At 49.4% G+C, this 7500-nt stretch overlaps 1 protein-coding gene across 1 annotated transcript in view; it reads right to left on the reverse strand.

Annotated features, from left to right (window-relative positions):
* ptprt (protein tyrosine phosphatase receptor type T) overlaps positions 1 to 7500 on the reverse strand; it is a gene marked incomplete at both ends in the record, with an annotated part of 296589 nt that overhangs the window by 166313 nt on the left and 122776 nt on the right. The window lies entirely within an intron of this gene.

A 7500-nucleotide genomic window follows, 5' to 3' on the forward strand; every position in this document is an offset into this window, starting at 1 on the left:
ACTCCTCCTCCTCCTCCATCCAAGCCGTATCGGTCAATGGGTTTCCTGTCCTGTCCTGTCCTGTCCTGTCCTGTCCTGTCCTGTCCTGTTCTGTCCTGTTCTGTCCTGTACTGTTCTGTCCTGTCCTGTCCTATCCTGTCCTGTCCTGTTCTCTGTCCTGTCCTGTCCTGTCCTGTCCTGTCCTGTCCTGTCCTGTCCCCTCCTGTCCTGTCCTGTCCTGTTCTGTTCTGTTCTGTCCTGTCCTGTCCTGTCCTGTCCTGTCCTGTCCTGTCCTGTCCTCTGTCCTGTCCTGTCCTGTCATGTCCTGTCCTCTCCTGTCCTGTCCCTGTCCTGTCCTGTCCTGTCCTGTCCTGTCCCCTCCTGTCCTGTCCCTGTCCTGTCCTGTCCTGTCCTGTCCTGTCCTGTCCCCTCCTGTCCTGTCCTGTCCTGTCCTGTCCTGTCCTGTCCTGTCCCCTCCTGTCCTGTCCTGTCCTGTCCTGTCCTCTGTCCTGTCCTGTCCCCTCCTGTCCTGTCCTGTCCTGTCCTGTGTTCTGTCCTCTCCTGTCCTGTCCTGTCCTCTGTCCCCTCCTGTCCTGTCCTGTCCTGTCCTGTCCTGTTCTGTCCTGTCCCCTCCTGTCCTGTCCTCTGTTCTGTCCTGTCCTGTTCTGTCCTGTTCTGTCCTGTTCTCTCCTGTCCTGCCCTGTCCTGTCCCCTCCCCTCCTGTCCTCTGTCCTGTCCTGTCCTGTCCTGTCCTGTCCTGTCCTGTCCTCTCCTGTCCTGTCCTGTCCTGTCCTGTCCTGTCCTGTCCTCTGTCCTGTCCTGTCCTGTCCTGTCCTGTCCTGTCCTGTCCTCTGTTCTGTCCTGTCCTGTCCTGTCCTGTCCTCTGTTCTGTCCTGTCCTGTCCTGTCCTCTCCTGTCCTGTCCTGTCCTCTGTTCTGTCCTGTCCTGTCCTGTCCTGTCCTGTCCCCTCTTGTCCTGTCCTGTCCCCTCCTGTCCTGTCCTGTCCTGTCCTGTCCCCTCCTGTCCTGTCCTGTCCTGTCCTGTCCTGTCCTGTCCTGTCCCCTCCTGTCCTGTCCTGTCCTGTCCTGTCCTCTGTCCTGTCCTGTCCCCTCCTGTCCTGTCCTGTCCTGTCCTGTGTTCTGTCCTCTCCTGTCCTGTCCTGTCCTCTGTCCCCTCCTGTCCTGTCCTGTACTGTCCTGTCCTGTCCTGTCCTGTCCTGTTCTGTCCTGTCCCCTCCTGTCCTGTCCTCTGTTCTGTCCTGTCCTGTTCTGTCCTGTTCTGTCCTGTTCTCTCCTGTCCTGCCCTGTCCTGTCCCCTCCCCTCCTGTCCTGTCCTCTGTCCTGTCCTGTCCTGTCCTGTCCTGTCCTGTCCTGTCCTGTCCTGTCCTGTCCTGTCCTGTCCTCTCCTGTCCTGTCCTGTCCTCTGTCCTGTCCTGTCCTGTCCTGTCCTGTCCTCTGTTCTGTCCTGTCCTGTCCTGTCCTGTCCTCTGTTCTGTCCTGTCCTGTCCTGTCCTCTCCTGTCCTGTCCTGTCCTCTGTTCTGTCCTGTCCTGTCCTGTCCTGTCCTGTCCTGTCCTGTCCCCTCTTGTCCTGTCCTGTCCCCTCCTGTCCTGTCCTGTCCTGTCCTGTCCCCTCTTGTCCTGCCCTGTCCTGTCCTGTCCTGTCCTGTCCTGTTCTGTTCTGTTCTGTGCCGATGGTGGGTGATGTCTTTCTCCATGAAAGAAGAAAAGGATCTATTATTTGTTTCATTTTTTATTCATGATCACGTATTAGTAGATGGACTTAGATTCAATCAAACTAAACACTGATTCAATCAAACTAAACACTGATTCAATCTAACTAAACACTGATTCAATCAAAACTACAAATGCTTGTTTTGTTAGTTTTTTTTGCAAATTCCCTTTAGGAGGATTTTCTTTCAGGGGATTTTCTTTGAGGGATGCAAACTGGTGATAGTTTGCACCCTCTTGTCACCCAAAAAGGTGACACATAATTGTTTTGCTTGAAAACGAAGAAAATGATCCGCTAACCTTAGAGGAGAAACATTTTGACGGCGGGGATAGCGCTAGCACTGATGGTGCTAAATGGATATTAGCTAGCTCTAATGGTGGTCTAACAGTGATGCGCGTGTACGTAGCGGCAGCCCTGACCTTAACACCTGCATAATTACTTTGAAAACAGTTTACTGTGACTGTGTTCTCCACGCTGTCTGGAATTGTACCTACCGTATTATAAGTCTATAAGTCACACTTTTTTTCATAGTTTGGCTGGTCCTGCGACTTATAGTCAGGTGCGACTTATATATCAATATATATAATTTCATACTGACTGACATGAACCAAGGAGTAAACATTACCGTCTACAGCCGACAGAGGGCGCTCTGGGCCACTCTGGGCTTGTGACAACTATATGCTGCTCATATACCACTGAAGAAATTAACTAAAACATTAGCTTGTTGAAGCTAAGCAAACGGTAGCTTGGTGAACTTGCTTACTGGTAACTTGCTTGTTGGACTCGCTAGCTTGTTATGTTCATTTAGCCTATTCAGCCTCCCAGGTATGTTCTTTATGCTATTGTGTAGCTGAATAACTGAGCATGAAGATTCAGCACAGTGTGTGCTGTCTGTTAATGTGTTACATTAACATACCGGACTTCTATTCAGCCTGTTGTTCTGTGTGCTATTGTGTAGTTGAATAAACTTGCCTTTCCAGATTAAATGTCTGTTCTTGGTCTTGGATTTTGTTAAATATATCATTCTAAATAAATGCGACTTATAGTCCAGTGCGACTTATATATGTTTTTTCCTCTTGATGGCGCATTTTTGGTCTGATGCGACTTATACTCCGGAGACTTATACTCCGGAAAATACGGTAGCTGCCTGAAGCTAAAACGTATTTCAACTAGGGATGCACGATATTATCGGCGCCGATATTGGAAAATTAATGTTATTAAATATTTATCGTTTTATTAATTTTTTGCCGATATAGAGCCGATAATATGAAGCCGGAAATATTTCCGGTTCCGGTTGTCGCGCTCATGATGCTGCGCCTGCGTACAGCCACGCAGTGGAGAGACGAGAGCGAAACATGGCTTTCCCGGTGTGGACATAATTTTCAGAGTTTCTGAGGCAGATAGTGCGTTTGCAATTTGCAATACATGTTCGGCAAAAGTTCGGTGAACTACCGTAATAAGCCTACAAACTTCAACTGGTCAACAAGTGCAACTTCTCTGCTTTCAGAAACTGTTTGAATTTTTTAGATTGGGCATATAGTTCATGAATTACAATAGTTTGAAGGAACGCTGTAAAATCCTGTCTGCGCCGACAGCTCCGGTTTCGGAGCAAGACGCGAATCTATCGGCATTAGTCAAATACATGCTCACATCCAGTCATCCGCTCACTGCTCTCCATCAAAAATGGCACATCCATCAATAATATGACATAATAACAACTGCTCTGCTTAGATTGCTTAGATTGTTTAATACATCAACGGGGGGAAAAGCGAGATGAACTCGAGTATCATGCTTCCTCCACTGAACGGAAAGTCCTAGCTATTCCATTCAAAGTGTTGTAGCCTTCGCCCTTTCCACTGGTAATAAGGAATTGGCAAGAATAGATCGATATAAATAGATCAACATAATGCAGCACTATCATGCACAGATCAGCCTTAAAACATGTAACTTTAGATACTGTATATAACGGAGCGATTTATTTCTACGGAAAGGCTGACTGACGGCTCATACAATCTCCGCGTTTGTTATAGATACGAGTGCTCCGGTGTCTTGCTGGTAGTCAAATATATGTATTTATATATACAGAATATGGATGTTACGTGCCTGTTACCTGCCGCTTTCAGTTCTAGTAGTTTAGATCTCGCAACCAGGGAAACTCCGACATGTGTTAAAGGGAGCAAGACGCGAATCTACCGGCATTTGACTCATGAGTGAACGGCGAAAATGGCTGGACGGCACAGCTTGGGATTCCATTGAAGTTACAGGGAACTATGTGTGAAAGAGGCTTAAATTATTTCAACATTTGAAGAGTCAGAAGTGTTCTCTTTGTTGTGTTAACAATAGTGATGTAAGTTAGATTTGGTGAGATCACTATGGAATATTAAATCATCAATCTTTGCTCACTACATAGCCTTTCTTACCTTCAGGTGTGCATGAACTACAGGTTATCAACTGTGAAATTATATCTGTTCTCATATCGGTTATCATATCGGTTATCGGCCACGAGAAGCGGGTAAACATCGGTTATAGGTATCGGTTGGAAAAAATGCATATCGTGCATCCCTAATTTCAACAGCAGCGGAGTTTAGCAGACAGGAAGATTAGTTAGCTTGCGCATCATGTGACTTGGATGAGACTTAGACCCCCCCCCAAAAAATGTTTACATAGTAATTGTTGGCAAATCTACACGTGGATTCACATGGATAACCTATTTTGAGGTAAATAAGGCTAATTTAGCACATTTTGCTTTTTATTTTGCAATTGCGCGTATTGACTGCTGTGTTAATGTGCTGTGAGGTGCAGGTTGGCTGTCTTCTGCAACATCTCCCCTCCCCAGCAGGCCCCAGACCAGCGCCAGCCGGTAGGTGGACATTAGAGACAGACACGTCCTCACTGGGCCTGTTAGCATAATGGGGGTGGCAGCCGCAGTGGAATACAGAATCTGTCAAATTGGGTGGAGTTCCGCAAAATGGTGATGTGTGCGTGTGTGTGTGTGTGTGTGTGTGCGTGTGTGTGTGTGACTGTGGAGCTGGGTGCGTTTGATCAGGGAGCCGCTTCAAAGTCCGGCGAGAGAGGCGGGGGGCCCGGTAGTGTGTGTGGGTGGGTTGTGGTAGTGTGTGTGTGGGTGGGTTGTGGTAGTGTGTGTGTGGTAGTGTGTTTGTGGTAGTGTGTGTGTGTGGGTGGGTTGTGGTAGTGTGTGTGTGGTAGTGTGTGTGTGGTAGTGTGTGTGTGGGTGGGTTGTGGTAGTGTGTGTGTGGTAGTGTGTGTGTGGTAGTGTGTGTGTGTGTGGTAGTGTGTGTGTGGTAGTGTGTGGGTGGGTTGTGGTAGTGTGTGTGTGGGTGGGTTGTGGTAGTGTGTGTGTGGGTGGGTTGTGGTAGTGTGTGTGTGGTAGTGTGTGTGTGGTAGTGTGTGTGTGGTAGTGTGTGTGGTAGTGTGTGTGTGGTAGTGTGTGTGTGGGTGGGTTGTGGTAGTGTGTGTGTGGGTGGGTTGTGGTAGTGTGTGTGTGGGTGGGTTGTGTGTACCTGTGGCAACAAGCCACTGTATTAGCACATAATTTACACCTAGCTAAATTGTTTTTGCGTATGGAGAGAGGACAGCTGCCACCAATGAGCCACACACACGCACACAAACACGCACGCACGCACACACACACACACACACACACACACATACATACATACAAACACACACAAACCGTTAGAGCACCGACACGCCACACACACATACGCACAAATGCAAACACACACAAACACACACACGCACACACACGCACACGCATTTCACAGAAAACTCCCAATTATACAGGTTCTGGATTCCAATGACACACTCCTCCTTCATATGCTCTTCACTCCTACACACGTTGTAAGCCGGGAGAGGAAAGGTCAGAGAAGCCGGCAACAATCTCTATTCCAAATATGTGGGTTTCCTTTTGTCTTCGGTGCCTCTCTCTGCTTCTCTAAATGACTCTGAAGAGAGAGTCTCTCCACACCTTGAGAAAAGACCTGACCGGATCCCTTTTTTCCTGTTCGTCAGCACATTGGAGACTTAAGGTAGGAGAGGAAGAGTGTGAGCGTGAGCAGAAAAGGACACAGAGGAGGAAACGAATAAGAGAGGTTACGGTAGAGAGAGAGAGAGAGAGAGAGAGAGAGAGAGAGAGAGGGGGAGGGAAAGAGGTGGAGGGAAAGAGCAAAGGGGAGAGAGAGAGAGAGAAAGAGAGAGAGAGAGAGAGAGAGAGGGAAAGAGAAAAGATGAGAGAGAGAGAGAGAGGAGGGGAGAAGATGGAGAAAAAGGAAACGGAGAGAAAGAAAGCGACAGAGGAAAGGAGGAGGGGGGGGGTTGGCTCAGATCAGCGGCGTGTCATCTCCTTCATCATCCCTCTCTCACCTGGAGAACACGGGCGTCCCACAGGCCCTCGTCTGCTCACCTCAATTACCACGCCCCATCACAGGCCCGCAGGAGGCCCGGCGTCTCCTCTCCCTCACACACACACGCACACGCACACACACACACACACACACGCAAATACACACGCACACACACACACACACACATGTACACACACACACACACACACGTGCATGCACTCACACACACACACACACACACACACACGGATGGGCTTCCACGCACGCACACACGCACACACACACACACACACACACACACCCCTCCTTCCAGCACACACACACACACACACACACACCCCTCCTTCCAGCACACACACACACACACACACACACCCCTCCTTCCAGCACACACACACACACACACACACACACACACACACACACTCACACTCACACACCCGCAGCTGATCTGATTGGCTGTCACTTTATCAAATGAAGTGTGTCTTTCTTCTGCACGCTCCGTACGCTCCCCGCCGGGCCAATAATTACTAGGGAAGATTGCTCCCACCTAACCCCCCCTCCTCCCCCCTCTCTTCCCCCCACTCTACCCCTCTCCCCCCTTCCCCGAGAACCCTCTTCTTCCAGCACATTTTTTAACATCTCAATTATCATTATCTTTGATTTGTGTTTCATCTCCTGAGAAGTATTAATGATGAGAGCGGCGCTCTCTCCGTCCCCCGTCCCCCCGTCCCCCCACCTCCCCTCGTCACTTTAATCATCTTCGTCATCTTATCCAGAGTCTCATCTCAACGTGCGGGGACATGAGAAGTGTGGGAGCCCGGTGTGATTCTGAGAGGAGATGTGGAAGTCAGCCGATATCAACTGGGGAGGCAAATGTCATACTGTCGGAACCAAAGAGGATACTACTCCCCCCCTCCCCCCCACTCCCCACCCCCAAGAGCCAAGGAGCACATTTGGGCCTCAGAAGTGTCAGGCTATAGTACTGTACTCAGCACAACATCTTCCATGGTTCAAAACCACCAGCACTTCTCCACGGGCCTCACAATAACCACACGAGAACAGAGGAGAGAGGAGGAGAGAGAGAAGAACAGAGAAGAGAGGAGGAGAGAGAGAAGAACAGAGGAGAGAGGAGGAGAGAGAGAAGAACAGAGGAGAGAGAAGGAGAGAGAGAAGAACAGAGAAGAGAGGAGGAGAGAGAGAAGAACAGAGGAGAGGAGGAGAGAGAAAAGAAAGCGGCAACAGTAGCAAGTTGCTTCATCCATTCACCCATCCATCCATCCATCCATCCACCCATCCATGTATCCATCCATCCACCCATCCATCCATCCTTCCATCCACCCACCCCCCATCCATCCATCCATCCACCCATCCATCCATCCATCCATCCATCCACCCATGTATCCATCCATCCTTCCATCCACCCAC

The sequence above is a fragment of the Nansenia antarctica genome (genome assembly GCF_963989245.1).
Source record: "Nansenia antarctica genome assembly, chromosome: 15".
Lineage (NCBI taxonomy): Eukaryota > Metazoa > Chordata > Actinopteri > Argentiniformes > Microstomatidae > Nansenia > Nansenia antarctica.